The following is a 23,687-nucleotide window of genomic DNA, read 5'->3' as shown; positions in this document are numbered from 1 at the left end:
CAGGTCCCCAGTGCCCTCAACCCCCAGACTCCCGTCCTCCACCGACACAGGGCCGCAACCCACGGCAAACGGGTTGGTGGACCAAATATCCCCCCGGGTCCACTACGGGGGTGTCGGCGAGCTCTTGGCGTTACCCAGCACCCACCACGAGGAGGTGGCTCGCCACGGGTGCCAGAATGTATGGATGCAAAAAGGATGGTTAAATGTAGAAAGTAAAGGTGATTTCAAAAATATATTTATTCCTGTTTAATTTCGAACTGGGTGCGAATTGACTTTAGATTCATTTGGCATACTATATTTTTAAATTTTTCATAGTTATACAGTTCAATCATGTGTTGCAGGCCCACGTCAAATTGTATTCCTACTAGTCTAAAATTGCTTTGCGACCTGTTCAAATTCCAATCCATACACAGCTTGTGTCGACTCCGTTTCTTTGAGCCTATCCATAACAACCTTGTTCTTATTTCTGCAGTAATTTTCAGAGAAGCTGAATGTTGTAGTGTGCCTTTAATAAGGGCATGCTGACACTGATAAACGTACACCCTGACATGATTACACCGTATCACGTCACTTGCACCCCTTGAACTGGTGACGAACTGCAACTTGCATGGACATATCGCCTGGTGAATGTAACTTTTAATATGTAAGTACGCTTTTAATGCATATAGAGAGGCTACTAAGTGACCTTCCATGTAATAACATTTTTATTAAAAGAGTAAAATGGTATTTTTCAAAAGCAAGTTTAGAATTCTGTTTATTACTCTCCAACAAAAAGTGAGAGAAATTGCCGCGACATTGACTACAGTGTGATGACGCCCATCTTGCCACGAGTCAAGCATGGTCCAGTACCACTGTGACAGCGGCATTAGCATTGTGACGTCATGACTGTAAGCCAGTAATACGTCTAGCGGTATTACACTAGTGAAATGTTGACAAATAACTATGACACTGCAGTATATTCCACGGGTGAGCAATAATACTCAACATGTTACACAGGTATACTTGCAACGCCTTGATATGCACGTCAGGTGACTGCAAGTTTGCAGATAACAATAATTATGGCTGTCAGTGGACAATTGACAAACAGGGTTATGGGGATTTGACACACAGTTTGAGGTGTAGGATGACAGAGAATACATGCCACACGGGCCTATTATGACAGACACACCAGCCACTCCTTGACATACATGTCACGTGACTTCAAAAGTGCAGCCATCAATGCAGTGTCTGCTGCAAATAGCATACCTCGCATGACTTGCGCTAGTAACGAAGGGTTACATGCACGGAAATATCGTCTGGTGAAGTAAGTAATGTTAAATTAAATGCATATTATTACCTTTCTAAAACGACAACCCAACGTGTGTCGGTAAGTTGGATGTTGGATGCAAACAGAATTGGAAAGTTTGAGATATATCTTTTATTGTATTCTATATTCTAAACACAATATTGTAGTTGTATGCTTTTGCAAATAGTTCACAAGGTGAATTTCAGTGAATCTCAACTAGGGTCCGGACCAAGAAAACAGGTGCTCTTAGAAAGTTAAATGTTCTTAACACATATTAACACATATTTGCCACATGTAACTACTTAGCCTTTACTAAGCACGATATTATATCAGGGACCAGGAGCACCCGTGGCGAGCCACCTCCTCGTTGAGCTAACGACTCTTACCTCATCAGAGTAACTAGCCCGGTTCTATCAATCGGCTGGTCACGCCAAGCCTTGAGCTACAACTATGTGAGAATGAAGATTTTTATGGATATCAACTTCTTTGTTATGAGAACACAACGTTTCGGAGTTAATGCTTACTCCTTCATCAGGTGAATGAGAATGGGGTACAAGGAATGTATCTACCAAGTGCCTGGGACTTATTGATAAATTAATATTGTCTATCTGTGTACATTCTATCTATGTAATTCCTTAGTGTTTACACAACAGTGTGCTAATGTATAGCCGATCTCGTGTACATCCTTATCAACGTGTGTTTGTACATCATCAGCCCTCATGTAATCATGTTCATCAACCGTCATGTAATCATGCACATCCCCAATCATGTGTTATGTAAACATCATCCAGTCATGCGTAATGTATCACCATTGGCTTCCATCCTTATCCCCAATCATGTACATCGACCTTATCCCCTATCTGTGTTATGTAAACATATCCTATCAACTGTAATGTTTTGCCATTGGCTTCCGTCATTGTTATCATAACTGTCGGTTTCCTGTCAGTGCTTGTTTATACTGGCTTCCAGCTTTCGTTAATTCATTCCACTTGTTACTTTGTTATTGTTTTACCTGCACATATAAATATAGCTCTGCACCTCATTCTCATTCACCTGATGAAGGAGTAAGCATAACTCCGAAACGTTGTGTTCTCATAATGAAGAATTTGATATCCATAAAAATCTTCATTCTTATGCATTTCACTTCTAAATGCCCTTCAAAGACATGTTACAACTATGTGATACTAAAAATCTATCAAACTGTTAACTTAATTTTTCCACGTTTCCCCAAACTATTTTGACATTGTAATTTCAAAAGCACGATTTCAAGTATGTTTTTGCCTTGAGTCGTATGTCCAGGAGGTGGTGGCTCATGGGACAATCTGGTGGAATTATTAACCTTTAATAACATATCTAAAATAACTAACCATGGCTTACGAAACACCACACCCAACACACCACTTTGGCCCTGACTTCACCTAGACGGGTGGTAGAATGGGCCCGGTTCAACCAATCGGCTGCATTGTATTTGATATTGCACACATTTGATTTAAATATATTATCCTGATAAAGGTATTGATCAAATACTTCACTGAATTTCTATTGATTTACAACTTCAACAAATATATATAACACGTCACAATTTAATTCTGGACTCACAAAAGTCCAGACATTCTCTGCACTGTGGCTACTCTCTCACACGGGATTTGGCAAAAATAAACAGCTGTTATGTATGTGTGCTAAGGATGAAAAAATGAAAACAAATTCGAAAACTCAAAATATAAACTCGCTCACCCATGGACATGTCCATGGGCGAACAGTGGCTCATGGGCAGGCCCATGGGCGAGAAAGTTTAATTTCGTCCAGAATAAATGTTTCGGGGGCTGTAAATGAATGAAACAGTGTTAATAAGAATTATGACGCAAAATTCAACTCGTTGTGACTTAATTCTGCTTCAAATCAAGAACTATGAAGGACCATTTTAGTAACGTTAGTTCTCATTTAATTATTGCTTTTTTAAAAGAATTAGATTTGTTGAGTGACTTGTAAACAAATATTAAGTATTTTATGATTGGAAGTTGAATTAGTAACTGAGATTGTTAGTGGCTGTATCCTCGAGGGGAGTTAAAATTATTGTTCTCCTGAGAGTAAATTTAATCTTCCTTCTTTTTAGCAGTGGTATTTCTGTCATTTTAATTTTGGCTAATCTTGCATACAATCGCCAGCAGCTGGGGTGATGGTGTAAATCCAACTAGGGACCATGCAGGTAGCAGAAGTACTGTAAGTCCCCATGGCCCCTAGTGTGGTGATCTACCTTCAGGTGTTGGTGATCTATAGCCTGTTTTTATATTGCATTGTCCGAATAGTGATATTAGTTTTAACTTCGTACGCTGGTTTTAATTCGGATTGTGATATTCTAGTTGTTTTACTGTCCTTCGTTGACAGGATTTACCATATACATGTATTCCTTTTCATTGTTAAATGTTCTCGTCAGGATATGGCTGAATTATTGCCGATGTGACGTTAAATATTAACTCACTCACTTAATTCTTCTAATTTAGTGCGAGTTAAAAACATCTCGCCCATGGGAGAAAAACATTTGGCCCATGGGTGAGAATATTTACTTTTACTCAAAATACATCTTCTTCCACGTTTTGGAGGTTGTAAATGGGTGAAAGTATGTTCATAAGTTCCATGACACAAATTTCAACGCATTTGGACTTAATTCCGTTAATTTAGAGCGATTTAACAAAATCTCACCCATGGGCGAAAAACATTTTGACCAATGGGCGATATTGTTTCCTTTTACTCCATTTATATCTTTTCACATGTTTTGGGGGATGTAAATGAATGCGCGTAGAATTATGAGTATCATGACAGAAATGTCAACGCATTTAGACTTCGCTAACTGAGAGCGATTTTAAAAAGTCTCGCCTCTGAGTGAAAAACATTTTGGCCCATGGGCGAGACTATTTCCTTTTACGCCAAATATATCTTTTCACATGTTTTGGGGGGGATGTAAATGAATGAAAGTACATTTATGAGTATCATGACAGAAATTTCAACTTGTTTTGACATAATTCTGCTGACTCATTTGACTTAATTCCGCTAACTGAGAGTGATTTTCAAAAAATCTCGCCCAAAACATTTTCGCCCATGGGCGAGAAAATTTATCTTCACTCAAAATACATTTTCTTTTCATGTTTTGCAGGTTAGAAATGAATGCAAGTATATTTATGAGTGTCATGACACGAAATCCAACTCATTTTGAATTAATTCTGCTAATTTAGAGCGATTTTTAAAAAACTCTCGTCCATGGGCGAAAAACATTGTCGCCCATGGGCGAGAATATTTCCTTTTACTTTACATTCCTTTTACTGCCTTTATGAGTATCATGACACAAAATTCAAATGTTTTTACTTAATTTTGCGAATTCAGCGCGATTTCTTAAAAAAATGCCAGAATAAATACTTTTACTTCAAAATACATATTTTCCTGTGTTTTTGAGGTTGTAAATGAATGAAGATATATTCATAAGTATCATGGCACAAAATTCAACTCATTTTGACTTCATTCTGCTAATTTCTAACAAGTGCAAGAATCTACACTTCCACTCAAAATTCATAGTATTTTTATTGTCGTGGAGGTTGTAAATGAATGAAAATGTGTTTATAAGTATCATGACAAAAATATATGAACACATTCCGGTCTTAATTCGACTAATCTCGCTCCTGGACGAAACTTTATATTTGCTTGTTTTCTTTATTTTGCAAACATTAGTCGCCTCTAACGACAAGTTATTGTACAAATATAACGAAATTCAAGCTCTACCTATGAACTTGAAGTTACTTGTGAAACCCCTGATCAAGAGTGACCAAACTCCAGTGACATACGGGATCGGGTGGTTAGGCTCGCTGACTTGGTTAACACTTGTCATCGGTCCCCTGTTGTTCAGATCTATGCTCCTGCTCTTGATCACCGGATTGTCTGATCCAAACTCGATTATCTACAAACCGCCATATTGCTGGAATATTGCTGAGTGCGACATAAAACTAAACTCACTAAATTAAACTGAAATTATTCGTCATTATAATTAGATCTATTTTTAAACCACATGTTTGCAAAATAAAGAAAACAAGCAAATGAAAAGTTTCGTCCACGAGCGAGATTAATCGAATTAAGACCGGAATGAGTTCATACTTTTTTGTCATGATACTTATAAACACATTTTAATACATTAACAACCTCCAAGACATTCATTTGCGTCCCCCAAAACATGTGAAAAGATATAAATGAAGTAAAAAGAAATAGTCTCGCCCACTGGTGAACATTTTTGTTTGCCCATGGGTGAGATTTTGTTAAATCGCTCTAAATTAAGTCCAAATGCGTTGAAATTTGTGTCATGGAACTTATGAACATACTTTCACCCATTTACAACCTCCAAAACGTGGAAGAAGATGTATTTTGAGTAAAAGTAAATATTCTCACCCATGGGCCAAATGTTTTTCTCCCATGGGCGAGATGTTTTTAAATCGCTCTAAATTAGCGGAGTTATGTCAAAATAAGCTGAATTTCGTGTCAGGACACTAATAAATATACTTTCATTCATTTAAAAACTGCAAAACAGGGGAAAACATGTATTTTCGGTGAAAGTAATTAGTCTCGTCCACGGGCCAGTGTGTTTTTTACCCATGGGCGAGATTCTTGAAAATCGCTGTCAGTTAGCGGAGTCAAGTCACAACGAGCTGAAATGTGTGTCATGATACATTTTTTCATTCATTTACAACCTATAAAACATTTATTCTGCACGAAACATTCTCTCCCATGGGCATGCCCATGGGCGAGCGAGTTTTAATTTTGAGTTTTCGACAAAAAGTTTTGTTTTTTTTTCATTTTTTCATCCTTAGCACATATACATAAAAGCTCCATGTTTATTTTTGCCAAATCCCTCGTGGGAGTGAGTGAGTGAGTGAGTTAATATTTAACGTCACATCGGCAATGTTGCAGCCATATTGTGACGAGAACATACGTGACATAAAAAAGAAATATATGTGCATATTATGAAGAAGCTGTCGATTAAAGACAGTAAAACCACTAGACTATCACAGTTAGTATTAAAACTAGCGTAGAATAGTATCACTATTTGGACAGCACAATATAAAACAGGCCATAGTTTCACAACAACAGAGGGTAGATCACTATACTATGGGGGCCATGGGAACTTACAGTACCTCTGCTACCTGCATGGTCCCTAGCTAGATTTACACCACCCCCTCCACCGCTGGCGACTGTATGCAAAACTAGCCACAAATACAATGACACATATTCTACAGCTAAAAAAGTGGAAGATTAAATCTAATTCCAAATGTTTTGGGACTTACGTACCCTCTCAGGAGGACAATATTTTTACGGTACTTCAACCCCCTTCGAGGATACAGCCACTAACAATGTTATCTGCTAATTCAACTTCCAGTCATAAAATACTTATCTATTTATAAGTCCTGAAACAGATCTAATTCTTTTTAAAACGCAATGATTAAATGATAACTAACATTACTAAAACGATCCTCCATAGTTCTTGATTTAAAATAGTTATCCCTTGTGATGGATTATTCAACACAGTCAAGCAGAATATGCTTGACTATAATTCTTTCATCACAAGGGATACAAAACGGAGGATCCTCACCTTTTAACAAGTACTCATGTGTCTAATTCAAAATGTTTTGGGACTTACGTGTCCTCTCAGGAGGACAATAATTTTTCAATACTTCAACCCCCTTTGAGGGTACAGCCACCAACAATTCAAGATACCAATCCAAACTTCCAATGATTAAAATACATCTATTTACACAACATATTTTCAAAATTCAAGCAAAAAGTCAATTTTTAAAAAAACAACAACAATAATTAAATGAGACCTAATGCTGTTAAAAAGATCCTTAATTGTTTTAACTGTAAAATACTGATCCCTTGTGATGGAGCATTCAACGCAGTCTGTGACTCTCTCATCACAAGGGATGCAAAAGATCCACGCCTTTTAAAAGGTGTGAATGAGTATATCTAGTATGGCCAATACGACATCGTCGCAAAATGACCTCCTCAAATCTGGACTGACAACCCAAGCAGGTGTAACCAATATACGGTTTTATTTCGTGTAATTTATTGATACCTACCTATTGTAGCTTTATAATCTGAATATTGAATAAGAAATGGAGTCACAGATTTGTTGAGTGCTGCCTTGGCAGCAAGATCAGCCAGTGTATTTCCTGAAATGCCGATGTGACTGGGTAACCAACAAATGACGATGTCGTATTGGCCAGTAGCAAGATCATTATGCAGTTCAATAATTTCAATTAAAAGTTGATGTTTATAAAACAAAATTTCAGTAGCCTGAAGGCAAGAAAGAGAGTCCAAATAGATTATATACTGTTTGTGTTTAAGGTGTCTTTGAATATATTTAAGAGTCGTTAGTATGGCGTTTCCTTCTGCAGTAAAAATATAGCAGTAATCTGGAATTCTAGAAGATATTGCTCTCTGTCCAATGACAGTGCCACAAGCTATTGCATCGCCGTCCTTGGATCCATCTGTAAATAAGGGTTTGTGATTGCTATATTTACTTTTTAATTGATTATATTCCTGTTTATATTGTAATTCATTAGTTTCGGATTTTTTAAATGTAGTTAACGTTAGATCGACTTGTGGCCTAACCAACTGCCAAGGGTGAGAGGAAAGAAGACGGGAGGGAGCTATGTTTTCCAGCTCAATGCCGGCCGAAGAAAGTAATTCTGTGCCCTAGAGGTGGACCAAGAGAAGACTTCATATTGTACAAATCCCCATAAAGTGGACTGAACACACAGTTATATGCAGGGTTAGATTCATAAGAGTATAATTTAGTAATGAACTGTAAGGTTAATTTTTTACGACGTTGTGTAAGAGACGGTTCATTGGCCTCAACGCAAAGACTGTCAATGGGTGAAGTTCGGAAAGACCCAAGACAAAATCTTAAGCCTTGGTGGTGGACAGTGTCAAGAAGGTTAAGGTTGTTTTATAGGTTCCACCGTATACGATGGATCCATAATCAAGTTTCGAACGGGCTAACAATCGATAAAGTTGTAGGAGGGTAGCTTGGTCCCCTCCCCACTTACAATTAGAGATGACTTTCAACAAGTCAAGTGCCTTCAGGCATTTAGTTTTGAGGGATTTGATATGGGGGAGAAACGTTAAATGAGCGTCAAAAATCAATCCCAAGAATGGCCTCTTTTACAACTGTAATAGCAGTGCCATTCAGAAACACTTCAGGGTCTTTATGGGGTTTGTATCGTCTACAGAAATGTAGGTTTCGATTTAGAAAATTTGACACCATTTATTAATTTTGTTTAAACTCAACTGCAGTTGCCTGTCAATTGTATGCATATTTTCACCACAACAAGAAATGTTAAAATCATCCACAAAAAGTGATCCGTCAATCGAAACATTTAAAACTTTGGATAAACTGTTGATTGTAATGCCAAATAAAGTAACAGACAAAATACTCCATTGTGTAACACCCTGATAATGATTATAATTATTAGACAGGGTAGAACCCACTTGCCTGTCATTTAAATAGTTGGATATAAATTGAGGCAATCGGCCTCGCAATCCAAAGCCATATAAATTGTTTAAAATACCGTATTTGCATGTAGTGCCATACGCTTTTTCTAAATAAAAACAGATAGACACTGCATGTTGTTGATTAATTATAGCGTTTTTGACAAATGATTCTAAACGCACTAAGTGATCAAGGGTACTTCTGTTTTTACGAAAGCCACACTGGATATCTGTTGTGAGGTTATTGGTTTCTAAGTACCAAATTGGTCTACTGTGTATCATGGGTTCCATGGTTTTGCAAACGCAGCTTGTGAGAGAAACTGGGCGATAATTTGAAGGATCGGTATGGTCACGTCCAGGTTTAGGTATTTGGACTACTATAGCATCTCGCCATGATGACGGAAATTTCCCCAACGTCCAAATATCATCAAAAATATTTAAAAGAGTTTCTAAACAGGATACTGGTAAAGGCTTCAGAAGTTGATAATGTATGTTATTAGCTCCTGTAGCGGTGTCGTGGGACTGGTCAAGAGGTGTATCGAGCTCATGAACTGACAATACCTCGTTATAATCTTCCCCATTATCTGAAGTGAAATTTGTAGATTTCTTTTCTTGCTGCTGTTGATTTCTTTGGAACTGAGGTACTAAATTTGTGGAAGAACAATGTTGTGCCAGTGTTTCACCAAGCTTATTAGCAATATCAGATTTATTAGTTAATAACTGGTCTCCGTCTTCGAGATGGTGAATGCTAGATCTAGAGCCCTTACCTTTGATTTTCTGAATCATATTCCATACTTTATTTAGATGTCGGCGTGCGTGAATTGATTTTAGATACACAGTTTTGCAAAGACTGACGTTTATTTTGTTCAAAAGTACGACGTGCTTTTGCGTTTAAGATTTTACATTTGTTCAAGTTATGGACCATAGGATGACGACGTTAATATGTTCAGCTTTAGTCCGTGCCTTGCGAGCCTGTTTGCATTCAACATTAAATCATGGTTTTCGTATGTGCGGAATTACTGAGGACTTTTGGATACACTGATCAGCTATGTCGTTCAGTTAATCAGAGAAACAGTTAATAGCATCAGGAACTTTAATGAAAAGTTCTGGTTTAAGTTTGTCAATGCAGTGAGTTTCATATAAACTCCAGTTGTCTTTTTTATAAATTCCATCTAGATGATGGAGGGACATCAGATGGGTTCAGGGGTTTTAAGATTGTTGGGAAATGGTCACTTCCACAAAGGTCGTCGTGGACTGACCATTCAAACTCACTCAATAAACCAGAATCAGTAATTGACAAATCAAGAGCTGAATAGGTTCCTGAATAGGGTGTAAATGTGTATTTGAACAATCATTATATGTGCATAAATCATTGTTTGTAATAAACTCCTCCAGTACTTTCCCTTTAGCATTTATAGTTGTACCACCCCACAGTGGGTTGTGGCCATTAAAATCACGCATAACAATTCAGGGTTTCGGGAGTTGATTGTAAAGGGTTTGAATATCAGCCTGCTGAAGAGCTGAAGATGGTGGAATATATAGCGAGCAGAGAGTGAAAGTAACATGCAAAGTAGGTCGTACAGCAACGGCTTGAAGATTAGTTTTAAGGGCAACAGGGCTTTGGAGTACATTATGCCTCACAAGGATGGAAGATCCTCCCATGGCCCTATCACCCGGAGGAGAAAAAGAATGATATGCATTGAAGTGACGCAAACTGAAATTATCTGTCTGCTTTAGATATGTTTCTTGCAGACAGAATGCTGACTAGTGTCCTGAACCAATAGCAGTAAGTCATTAAGGTTGGTCTTCAGTGCTCGGCAATTCCACTGTATGACATTGTTTTGAGAAGCTATGGTTTGGGAGGTATGATTGGGGATCTACCCCGTACCTTTTCAGAGGGCGATACGCCTTGCGCCCGTGGCTGGATGTTTTCAGCTACATCCATTCTTTCAAGAGATCCAAACCTATTAAATAGTTGGATCGAATTATCTGACCCCTTTGAAATCCTATCACTTTGATGTCCTTTCGAAGATTCAGTTCTTGATTTACTTTGTTTCACATTTCTTTGCGATATTTGTGGGTTTTGTGCTTGAGACTTCTTCTGAGTGAGAGATGATGATTGACCTTCAGAAAGAGTCTGTATGTCAGAGCGTGAATCAGATGTTTGAGTTGATTGTTCATTTGAATATATTTGAGGCGCTTCAGAGTTCAGCCATGTCAAGTCTGTCTAGCAGTCAACAGATAGTGTTGTGACTTTAATGGTTATTTCAGGAGTTGTCTGGAGGACAGACATATAAGTGTCTCTGCCTTCCTCAGACTGAACAAGTTTCTTTCCTTCAGAAAAGCTGATGTTTCTTGAAAATATAATTCTATTTATTTTCATGTGGTGTTTCCAGACAGGACAGTCTTTACAGTATGAAGGGTGACTCCCTGAACAGTTGGTACATTTTTTAGCATCACTGTCACAGTCTTCAGTTGCATGAGTGTGATCACCGCAATGAGCACATGTGACAGGTCTTGTGCATGTATTGACGCCATGACCAAATCTTTGACATTTGAAACACCTTAATGGGTTTGGAATAAAGGTGTCAACTTTGATATTCCTGTAACCTGCTCTTATTGATGTTGGGGCAGTCGGCGTTGAAAATGAAAAAAGTACGTGTTAGTTGGTTGTGTTTGTGAGTTCTTTCGTGTTGAGAACCGTTTAACAAACATAACGCCTTGATATCTCATCACAAACACTATGTCAGCTTCCGTCATATCAGCAAACAACTGATCCCTGTCTCGTACAATTCCTTTACTGGTATTGAGCGTTCTATGTGCTGTAACTGAAACAAGAATGCCGACAAACGAAACTGTTGACATAAGATTGGTAGATTGCTGTTTCCTGTTGCATTCTATCAGCAAAGAACCTGATCGTAATCTTCGGACGTTTTTAACTTCACCAGCTATGCCTTGAATACCCTTAGATATGGTAAAAGGGTTTGAGCGGTTTGAGCATTGTTTTGTCAACAGTCTCAAGGACTAAAAATCGTGGCCAGTGTTCTACAGATTTTAATGGTCCTTGCTCATCTTCATTATCCAGTGGACGTGTTGTGTTATTTTTGGAAGGTGTTTGGTATTCCATGTTTGTTGGTTATATGGTTCATCATCCGAGCTCCCCATCCACCACGGAGTATCACAAGTACACTGTTAAATACAAGTGGGTCTCCAACTTGCAGCACCAAGGATACCCGGATGATATACTCCAGCAGAAACATTAAAAGATTAACAATTCTACCAGATTGGCCCATGAGTCACCGCCTTCTGGGCATAAGACTCTAGGCAAAGTTCAAAACATTATATTGAAAAATCGTTTACATCTGATATAAAAAAATGTGCCAAGTCCAAAAGTAAACATTTTTCAAATTAAATTTGTGTAATGACATACAAGTCCTAACACAGGGCTTGGCGTTACCAGCCGATTGATAGAATCGGACCGATTCTACCCTCCGTCTAGGTGAAGTAAGGGCCGAAGGGGTGTGTTGAGCAACAGGAACACGGTTCAGGCTCCTACTGACCTGAACCACTAGACTACCGTCCTCCAACGATACGGGACGCAACCCACGGCAAACAGGTTGCCCAATCCGGTCGCTCCTTGCAACCAGCAATGAGGTGCTATGGACCTAGTTGACCCGGGTCCCCACGGGGGTTTGAACGGCTCTTGACGTTACCCAGCACTCACCACGAGGAGGTGGCCGTTCACAGGTGCCCCCTTGTAAGAGAGTGGCCACAGTGCGGAGAGTTTCAGGACTTTTGTAAGTCCAGAATTACATTGTGACCTGTGATATATACTTTGCCTAGAGTCAAAATGCCCAGAAGGTGGCTCATGGACCAATCTGGTGGATCAATTATTTATGATTCTTCTGCTGGAGTATATCATCTGAATATCCTTGGTGGTGCATGTTCGAGGCCCACTTGTTGTTAGCATTGTCCTTGTGATACCCCGTGGTGGGTAAGGAGCTCAGATTATGAACCATTTTAAACTAACTATGGCTTACACAATCCCTATTAAAAGAAACGTCGACTCGACAATGATGATGGTGAACTACGGCCGTCTAATTCGACCGACTGGCCACGAGTTTTCGTGATCGAGACTCTTGACAAGTCACCTATCAAATAAAACCCGTTTGCAGTATCAAAAGGTATACATGGTATCGCAGGTGTGGTACGAAATATCAAACGACTGTGTTCAGGTTCCAGCAATCAAACAGCCTGTTGTCAACTGAGTTGTTTCTTGGAGTTCAGGTTTCAGTTACTTCACACATGACTGAACATTAGCAAAGGGATTGTCAGAGACTGACATCAGTTGTTCGCTGATATGACTGAACTTGACATCGTGTCAGATCAGAAATGAAAGATCAAGGAGTGACTTTCGTTAGAAGATTTACAACTCGGATAAACTCAGAAACTAAACCTTCTCCAAGTATTCCAAAAACAGTAAGAACGGGATAGTGTAATATCATACTTATATTCCCAATCCACTGAAATGTTTCAGATACCAAAGGTACGGGCGCTGTGTCACTACCTATACTAACTCGGTAACATGCGCTCATTGTAGTGAGAAAACTCATGTTGTTGAGGACTGCACTAATACTATTAAAATGCGTCTAATACAATTTAAAAATGTGTCAACTTCTCTGGGACATATTCTGCTTTTTCTAAACAATGTCCAATCTGGAAGCAACAAATGGAGATTAACTAGAATAAATTTACAAAGAATATCAGTTTTGCTGAAGCTAAGAAACTTCTTGTTTCCACACCAGACACAGTTACATCTTATCAATCAGTTGCGAAAGCACCCTCTGCTATCAGCCAACAAACAGCTGTGTCCGGTTCATCAACACTGTACCAAACTGATCTGACATGAGTGGATACAGATAAACCTGAAGCGTACTCAGCCAATCAGTCCACTCAGACTGCTGAGTCCCTTCAGATTGCTAAATTCCTTCTAACAACACTATTTCAAGTTCAGTCACGGTCATATCAGGAACAGTCATCGATGTCATCATCATCATCATCATCATCATCATCATCATCATCAGATTCCAAGGCGAAATATCTATCTCAAAATAATGGAAAACATCTTACTAACCAAAACCCGAAATGACTTGCAAAAATGTCAAAGTAGCAGATCCTCAAAGGGTTCAAATGACAAAATCGGAATGGCAAGCTCGGATTTTTAGAGGACTTGGATGTGTCCGAAAACATCCAAATTAGGAGACAGAGCTTGTCGGCCTCAAGGAAAGCAAGGAGTACATCCCCAGTGAACCCTCCTAAGAAATAGTTTCTTCACAAATGTTTCAATGTAACTGCAGGGGCCTGAAGACTAATCTGAATGAACCACACCCGTGAGTCCATGACTTTATACCTGCTGCATTCTGTTTGCAAGAAACGTATTTAAAACAGATGGATACTTTTAATCTACGTAACTCATTATCTTTTCTCCATCAGGTGATAGAGCCACAGGAGAATCGCCAATACTTGTAAGGCATGGTGTTATCCATGGACCTGTAACACTCAAAACTAATCTTCAAGCAGTTGCAGGGCGAATTACTTTGAACATTACGCTTACTTTGTTCTCATTGTACATTCCACCTTCATCAACTCTTATGCAGGCTAACCTACAAACTCTCTATGATCAATTTCCCAAACCGTGTATACCCATGGGTGGTTTAAATGGGCACAACCCACTTTGAGGTGGTGTGAACAGAAACACAAACATCAGGTTCTCAAGGATTTCATTTCGAATAATAATTTACGTATATGTAATGATGGTACAAATACATATTTACATCCTGGCACAGGAACATATATAGCTTTTGATTTGTCACTGACTCCAACTTAGTAACTGAACCGGAATCGTCAGTCCACAATGACCTCTGTGGAAGTGACCATTTTCCTACTACACTAAAATCTGTAACCCCATCTGATGTTCCTCCATCATCAAACGTATTTTAAAAAGGCTAAATGGCTTTATATGACACGTCGCGTGCTGCCAAGCTTCAACCTTAATATTTTATTCATGTTCCTGACGCTATCTAATGTTTTTCCAAATGAACTGAAATCTATAGCTGATGAATATATACCAAAGTCCTCTGCAGTTCCACATATTTTAAAACCGTGGTTCAACGATGAATGCAAACGAGCTAGGAAGGCACGGAAAAAAGCAGAACATTATTTCCGCCACCATCGCATGGTGCAGAATTTAAATAAACTTAAAATTTTAAGTGCTAAAGCGCGGAAATGAAACAGAATAAACGCCAATCTTGGTAAAATTATGTATCCAAAATACATTCTAGGACACCAATGTCCAAGGTTTGGAACTTGGTCCAGAAAATTAAAGGTAAAGGTACTAAATCTAGTTTCCATCATCTTACCGATAAATCAGATATTGCAAACAAACTGGCTGAAACTCTCGCCAAACACTCAGTCTGATAATTGGGAAGACTATAATGAACTATTGTCTATTCATGAGCTCCATACATCTTTTGACCAAGCCCACGATACTCCTACAGGAGCTGACGAGTTACATTATCAACTCCTGAAGCACTTACCAGAATCCTGTATTCAAGCTCTGTTGAATATGTTTGATGATATTTGGTAGCTTCCCTCCCTCGTGGCGTGACGCTATAGTAATACCAATACCTAGACTTGGACGTAATCATACGGATCCGTCCAATTATCGACCAGTTTTACAAACCATCTGTGCAAATCCATGGAACACATGATAAATAATCGACGTGTTTGTTACTTGGAAACAAATAACCTTATAACCGATATACAGTGTGCTTTCCGTTAAAATTGAAGTACTGTCGATCACTTAGTGCGTTTGGAATCATTTGTTTTAACAAATTATATATACGCTCTAATCAATCAACAACAAGCTGTGTCTATCTTTCTTGATCTTGAGAAGGCATATGTTACAACTTGGAAATATGGCATTTTAAGAGATTTACATGACTTCTGTTTGCGAAGTCGTTTGCCGCAATTTATAGCCAACGTTTTTAAGGACAGACAATTTCAGGTCCGAGTGGGTTCTACCCTGTCTGATCATTGCAGTCAGGATCAGAGCGTTTCTCAAGGCAGTATTTTGTCTGTCACACTTTTTCGTATAAAGGTCAACAGTTTATCAACAGTTTTAATTTAATGGAGGCATCATTATTTGTAGATGATTTAATTATTTCTTAAGGTGGGTAAAATATGCATACTGTTGAACGGCAACTTCAGTTGTGTTTAAATAAAATAGATAAATGGTGTCTTGAAAACGGCTTTAAATTAACTAAATGAAAAATCAGTTGCATACATATTTGCCGTAAATGTAAACCCTATAAAGACCCAAAACTCTTTTGAAATGGCACTCCCATCAAAGTTGTCAAGGAGGCCAAGTTCTTGGGACTTATTTTCGATTCACATTTGACCTTTTTCCCTGCACATTAAATCCCTTAATACCTGAAGTGATTACTCGATGCCATGTAGAAAGTGGTCAAATGCAACACATGTCATATTTGGGATTCCAATACTAGCACAATTTTGGTTGAGTCAATCCGGGATTCGAACCCGGATACAGAGTCAGGCACCTAATCGCCAGCACACAAAGTCAGCCGCCTAGCCCGCTCAGCCACCGCTACTTACACAAAGTACGCAATCTCTAGTAGACTACCAGTTGTCCGCAGTCTAGACTACCAGTGCGGGTTCGAATCCAGGATTGACTCAACCCAAAAAGTACGAGATTTTGTACTTTACTAAGAAAGTGAAATCCAATATATGACATATGTTGAAAATACCCGAAGGCACTCGATTTATTGAAACTCGTGTCTAATTCAAAGTGAGGAGGTGATCAAGCTACCCTTCTACATCTATATAGATCACTTGTCCGTTCGAAGCCTGACAATGGATCAATTGTATATGGTGGATCGTGCAAAAACAACTTAAAACTATTAGATTCTATTGATCGTTAAGGTCTAAGACTCTGTCTTGGCTCCTTTCGAACTTCACCTGTTGACAGCCTGTATGTCGAGGCTGATGAACCATCACATGAGCAGCGACGTATAAAGTTAGCTTTACAGTATATACCAAAACTATATTCCAGTGAGTCAAACCCGGCATATACGAGTAACTGTGTTCTCAATCCTCTGTATGAGGATATATACAATTAGAAAGCTTTCTTTTTTTGGCCTCTTGGTTTAAGAATAAAACCACGTATTTCAGCTTCCAGCATTGAGCTAGATAATATCGTCCCATCCCATCTTCTTTCTTCTCCTTGGCAATTGGTTAGGCCCCAAGTGGACCTAACACTGATCACATTTAAACACTCAGAAACGAATGAATTACAAATATAAACAAGGATATAATCAATTAAAACATAAATATAGCAATTATAAATCCTTATTTACAGATGGATCCAAGGACGGTGGCGCAGTGGCTTGTGCCACTGTCATTTGATCCAGAACAATTCTAGATTACCAGGTAACAGTTCTATTTTTACAGCTGAAGCTAACGCAATATCAACGGCTCTTAAATATATTCAAAGACACGCTAAACATAAACAGTATTTGGAAATTTTAACTATAAATTGTATATTTATAAACTTATCCTATCTCACGATTTGCACTTCTCTCTCTTGCTTCGACGCTGAGTGGAACGAATTAGAACTTTCCTGTAGGCTTCTCTTGTCCATATGCCCGTGTTCCCCAGGCTGCTCTCCTTACAGGACGGGTCCCTTAGCCCATGCAGAGCATGCAGCATGCTCCCCTATCTACCCACGTGACTACCTCAGAGAGATCATTCTTTCTTGGAGCCCACGTCTAAATCTGTGTAGTGGGGAGGCTGGGTGGGCATAAATCGCGTGAGATAGGATAAGTATATAAATATACAATTTATAGTTAAAATTTCCAAATTTTTAAACTTATCCTATCTCACGATTTGTACTTATCCCACGGTTGGACGGCGGGTAGCAGATTACCCTATGTCTCAAAGCACTGACGGTATTACTGTATAGGCTAATGACAACCGTAGGTAGCAATGAACAAGAGAGGTCGCATCCAACTAGCATAGAACCTATCCTAGTGGTGGGTTCTCCTGAACCCCTTGGCTTACTAGGCGCCATCGCTCCCAAGGAGTGGGTACTCCTGAGCAATGTGGTGTTCGGCCGCAACCCTCGCATATGCAAGGAGACGCAACTAGGCGAGTCATGTCACTTCGTTGCGATTTATCAGAGTACCCCCGTAATTAAAGTCTTATGACTAGTAATCGGGCCCGTACCTGCTTCGAGACAGCCCCCCAGACCCCATCACAAAGAGGGGAAAAGGAAACTGAATCGGAAAGCTCACAAGTTTAACGTTCAGTACCAAAGCAACACCACATGGCTTCCACTACTTACCACAGTAAGACCACAAAGGTGTGCTAAGGAACTTAGGAGCTATGAACGCTACGAAATCCGTAAAGGAAATCGGGAAGGACTCACTACACTGACGTGATTGCTCCGAGGAGTAGAGGTCAGCAAGCGAGATTGTTGAACTCTTCTACATCGAAAAAACAGGATCTAGCTACTAGAGATCCGTATAGACACTAATAGCAATCACCCAATAAATTGAGTAAAGAGTTCAATTCCCAGAAGAATTCAGAACAAAACTCAGAAACAAAGTTCAAAATTTTATTCAGTATGTACACGAGAAAGAAAGCATAAACGCACTCTTCCTCATCTGCGTTGACGGGCCAATGACAGCAGCTGGGCCAAGACAAGGGGTCCGAACTGGTGAAGACCTTGGGCATCAGTGACCGACAAATCCCTCAGATAATGCGAAGAAAACACTGTATCAGAGCGCCAAAAGCAACCCTCCATGATGGACGTCAAGGAACAGTTGCTGTGTAGAGCCATCGTAGAGGCTGCTGGGGGTGGCAGTGCAGCAAAAGCATACGCCCTCAGTATAGTAGCACGCATCCAAAAAGATAAGGTTGTCCGTGAAACCTCAGCCTTGGATGTAGATGACAGCGGGATGAATAGCCTCTTACGAAGACTCGTAGTTCGTAAATGCTGTAGAAATTCTGCAACGACTTGAGGTGATGCAGTGGTGGGAGAAATTATTCCCCTAATACCAAATAATGTTCAAATTTCTTCCACTTATTGTCATACAATGATCGAGTTGAAGTCCTGTGGGCAGAAGTTATAGCTGCAGCTACTCTCTGAGAGTAACCCTTGGCTCTCAGAGATTTCTGTAAATGCGCCATACGTGCAGATCCAGGGTCTGAGGTGACCCGTGGTACACGTCTGAATGAGGATGACGAAGTAAGTCGTTGCGGGCGGGTAGCGGTACTGGATTCGGTTCTGCTAATTGCTTTAGATCGACGAACCAACTTCTTGCTGGCCAAAAGGGTGCAACCAAGACCAGACGAATCTTGCTGGTTGTAAGTAACTTCTGAACAACTTTGGGAAGTAGAGCCGGGGAAGGAAACGCGTAGGCGTTCAGTCCCTCCCAAGATATTGCTATTGCATCGTCGTCCCACGCCTGAGGATCCGGAATAGGTGATACGAACCTTGGAAGCTGATGGTTGTACCGAGTGGCGAATAGATCTACTTCTGGTTGAGATATGGGGTAGATCATTGACTGAAACATCAGAGGTAGTAACATCCACTCTGTTGGTGACGGCCGTTTGGGACGAGACATTCCTCACTCCGGGAATGTGTCGGGCTCTTGCCACAATGTGAAGAGAATCGATTAGGTGGTAAAACTGACCCTGTCGAGCCTTGATGGTTGATGTACCATACCACTGTTGAATTGTCAGATTGAATCAGTAGATGGGACGACTGGAGTTCTGCTGCCCAGTGTTGAATGGCTAGAATGACCGGACTGAATTCAGAACAAAACTCAGAAACAAAGTTCAAAATTTTATTCAGTATGTACACGAGAAAGAAAGCATAAACGCACTCTTCCTCATCTGCGTTGACGGGCCAATGACAGCAGCTGGGCCAAGACAAGGGGTCCGAACTGGTGAAGACCTTGGGCATCAGTGACCGACAAATCCCTCAGATAATGCGAAGAAAACACTGTATCAGAGCGCCAAAAGCAACCCTCCATGATGGACGTCAAGGAACAGTTGCTGTGTAGAGCCATCGTAGAGGCTGCTGGGGGTGGCAGTGCAGCAAAAGCATACGCCCTCAGTATAGTAGCACGCATCCAAAAAGATAAGGTTGTCCGTGAAACCTCAGCCTTGGATGTAGATGACAGCGGGATGAATAGCCTCTTACGAAGACCGTAGAGCTCTGACAGGGCAGAGAGATGAATCTTCCACATCATCAGGCCCAAGAATCGTTGACAAAGGAGGGATAGTTAAACGTCTATCTGGTTGTCTTGGTAACCGGTTTGTTGCGACAAAGTCCCAACGCAATCCCAGAAATACTCTGCCATGCCGTTTTCGTTCAAACTGCACACGATTCACATCAAGTGCATGCAACTCTGAAATACGAGCCGCAGTAGCCAATGCTAATAAAATGAAAGTTTTGAACGTTATCTGTTCAAACGCCTTATCATGTAATGGTTCATAGTCAGTGGACACTAAATGACGGAGGACAACTGACAAATCCCATGCAGGAAGTCTGAACTTCCTGGACTGGTCAGCAAGCCTGAACGAGCGAAGCAGAGACTGGAGCTCGGGAGTAGTAGACACCTTTGTTCCAGTAGTTGTAGCAAGAACCAAATTAATGGCAGCCAAACAGGTTGACAATGTAGTACCTTTAAGCTTCCTCGTAGTTCGTAAATGCTGTAGAAATTCTGCAACGACTTGAGGTGATGCAGTGGTGAGAGAAATTATTCCCCTAATACCAAATAATGTTCAAATTTCTTCCACTTATTGTCATACAATGATCGAGTTGAAGTCCTGTGGGCAGAAGTTATAGCTGCAGCTACTCTCTGAGAGTAACCCTTGGCTCTCAGAGATTTCTGTAAATGCGCCATACGTGCAGATCCAGGGTCTGAGGTGACCCGTGGTACACGTCTGAATGAGGATGACGGAGTAAGTCGTTGCGGGCGGGTAGCGGTACTGGATTCGGTTCTGCTAATTGCTTTAGATCGACGAACCAACTTCTTGCTGGCCAAAAGGGTGCAACCAAGACCAGACGAATCTTGCTGGTTGTAAGTAACTTCTGAACAACTTTGGGAAGTAGAGCCGGGGAAGGAAACGCGTAGGCGTTCAGTCCCTCCCAAGATATTGCTATTGCATCGTCGTCCCACGCCTGAGGATCCGGAATAGGTGATACGAACCTTGGAAGCTGATGGTTGTACCGAGTGGCGAATAGATCTACTTCTGGTTGAGATATGGGGTAGATCATTGACTGAAACATCAGAGGTAGTAACATCCACTCTGTTGGTGACGGCCGTTTGGGACGAGACATTCCTCACTCCGGGAATGTGTCGGGCTCTTGCCACAATGTGAAGAGAATCGATTAGGTGGTAAAACTGACCCTGTCGAGCCTTGATGGTTGATGTACCATACCACTGTTGAATTGTCAGATTGAATCAGTAGATGGGACGACTGGAGTTCTGCTGCCCAGTGTTGAATGGCTAGAATGACCGGACTGAATTCAGAACAAAACTCAGAAACAAAGTTCAAAATTTTATTCAGTATGTACACGAGAAAGAAAGCATAAACGCACTCTTCCTCATCTGCGTTGACGGGCCAATGACAGCAGCTGGGCCAAGACAAGGGGTCCGAACTGGTGAAGACCTTGGGCATCAGTGACCGACAAATCCCTCAGATAATGCGAAGAAAACACTGTATCAGAGCGCCAAAAGCAACCCTCCATGATGGACGTCAAGGAACAGTTGCTGTGTAGAGCCATCGTAGAGGCTGCTGGGGGTGGCAGTGCAGCAAAAGCATACGCCCTCAGTATAGTAGCACGCATCCAAAAAGATAAGGTTGTCCGTGAAACCTCAGCCTTGGATGTAGATGACAGCGGGATGAATAGCCTCTTACGAAGACCGTAGAGCTCTGACAGGGCAGAGAGATGAATCTTCCACATCATCAGGCCCAAGAATCGTTGACAAAGGAGGGATAGTAAAACGTCTATCTGGTTGTCTTGGTAACCGGTTTGTTGCGACAAAGTCCCAACGCAATCCCAGAAATACTCTGCCATGCCGTTTTCGTTCAAACTGCACACGATTCACATCAAGTGCATGCAACTCTGAAATACGAGCCGCAGTAGCCAATGCTAATAAAATGAAAGTTTTGAACGTTATCTGTTCAAACGCCTTATCATGTAATGGTTCATAGTCAGTGGACACTAAATGACGGAGGACAACTGACAAATCCCATGCAGGAAGTCTGAACTTCCTGGACTGGTCAGCAAGCCTGAACGAGCGAAGCAGAGACTGGAGCTCGGGAGTAGTAGACACCTTTGTTCCAGTAGTTGTAGCAAGAACCAAATTAATGGCAGCCAAACAGGTTGACAATGTAGTACCTTTAAGCTTCCTCGTAGTTCGTAAATGCTGTAGAAATTCTGCAACGACTTGAGGTGATGCAGTGGTGGGAGAAATTATTCCCCTAATACCAAATAATGTTCAAATTTCTTCCACTTATTGTCATACAATGATCGAGTTGAAGTCCTGTGGGCAGAAGTTATAGCTGCAGCTACTCTCTGAGAGTAACCCTTGGCTCTCAGAGATTTCTGTAAATGCGCCATACGTGCAGATCCAGGGTCTGAGGTGACCCGTGGTACACGTCTGAATGAGGATGACGAAGTAAGTCGTTGCGGGCGGGTAGCGGTACTGGATTCGGTTCTGCTAATTGCTTTAGATCGACGAACCAACTTCTTGCTGGCCAAAAGGGTGCAACCAAGACCAGACGAATCTTGCTGGTTGTAAGTAACTTCTGAACAACTTTGGGAAGTAGAGCCGGGGAAGGAAACGCGTAGGCGTTCAGTCCCTCCCAAGATATTGCTATTGCATCGTCGTCCCACGCCTGAGGATCCGGAATAGGTGATACGAACCTTGGAAGCTGATGGTTGTACCGAGTGGCGAATAGATCTACTTCTGGTTGAGATATGGGGTAGATCATTGACTGAAACATCAGAGGTAGTAACATCCACTCTGTTGGTGACGGCCGTTTGGGACGAGACATTCCTCACTCCGGGAATGTGTCGGGCTCTTGCCACAATGTGAAGAGAATCGATTAGGTGGTAAAACTGACCCTGTCGAGCCTTGATGGTTGATGTACCATACCACTGTTGAATTGTCAGATTGAATCAGTAGATGGGACGACTGGAGTTCTGCTGCCCAGTGTTGAATGGCTAGAATGACCGGACTGAATTCCAACTCGTTGATGTGAAGGGTCTTTTCTGAGGATGACCACTGCCCGGCCATTCAATGATGGAGAAAGTGGGCACCCCAACCCTCGAGGGATGCGTCGACGAACAGGTGAAGAGTCGGTGTGAATGGCACCATAGAGACTCCAGCGCAAACATTCTGTTCGTTGAACCACCAACGAATAACTGGCCGTAGCTGCTCTGGAAGACGAATCATCTCCCTGGGGTTGTCGTTCCGGATGAATGGGCACAAAAACATTTGGAGAGGGCGAAGTTGTAGTTGGCCCCTGCAAGTCAGTGCTTGTGCCGACGTTAACAACCCTAGTAACTCTTGCCATTGGCGTAGGGTTCTGGTTGAATTCAGTGCTAGGGGTAGACTGCGCCGAATCTTGTCCCATCTGTCCTGAGGTACAAATAACATGCCCTGAATGTTGCGTGTCCAATATCGCCCTTATGAATTGTAATCTCCGAGTCGGTATTAATTCCGACTTCTCGTAATTCAGGAGCCACCCTAATTGCGTTAGCAACTTGATGGTG

The 23,687-nt window shown here is 40.9% G+C and overlaps 1 protein-coding gene across 2 annotated transcripts in view; it reads left to right on the top strand.

Annotated features, from left to right (window-relative positions):
• Positions 1–575: 575 nt before the first annotated feature.
• LOC137284671 (uncharacterized) overlaps positions 576–23,687 on the top strand; it is a 32,945-nt gene continuing 9,833 nt past the window's right edge. The window contains exon 1 of one of the 2 annotated variants that reach the window (XM_067816617.1): positions 576–643. The gene's annotated coding sequence lies outside the window, so the exon portion shown is untranslated. Of the gene's footprint in view, positions 644–1,241; positions 1,304–23,687 lie in introns of those variants that run through there. The other variant, XM_067816699.1, reaches the window with a different exon arrangement.

This window comes from Haliotis asinina, chromosome 1 (genome assembly GCF_037392515.1).
Source record: "Haliotis asinina isolate JCU_RB_2024 chromosome 1, JCU_Hal_asi_v2, whole genome shotgun sequence".
Taxonomy (NCBI): Eukaryota; Metazoa; Mollusca; class Gastropoda; order Lepetellida; family Haliotidae; genus Haliotis; species Haliotis asinina.
This window is presented reverse-complemented; position numbering and strand designations above follow the sequence as displayed.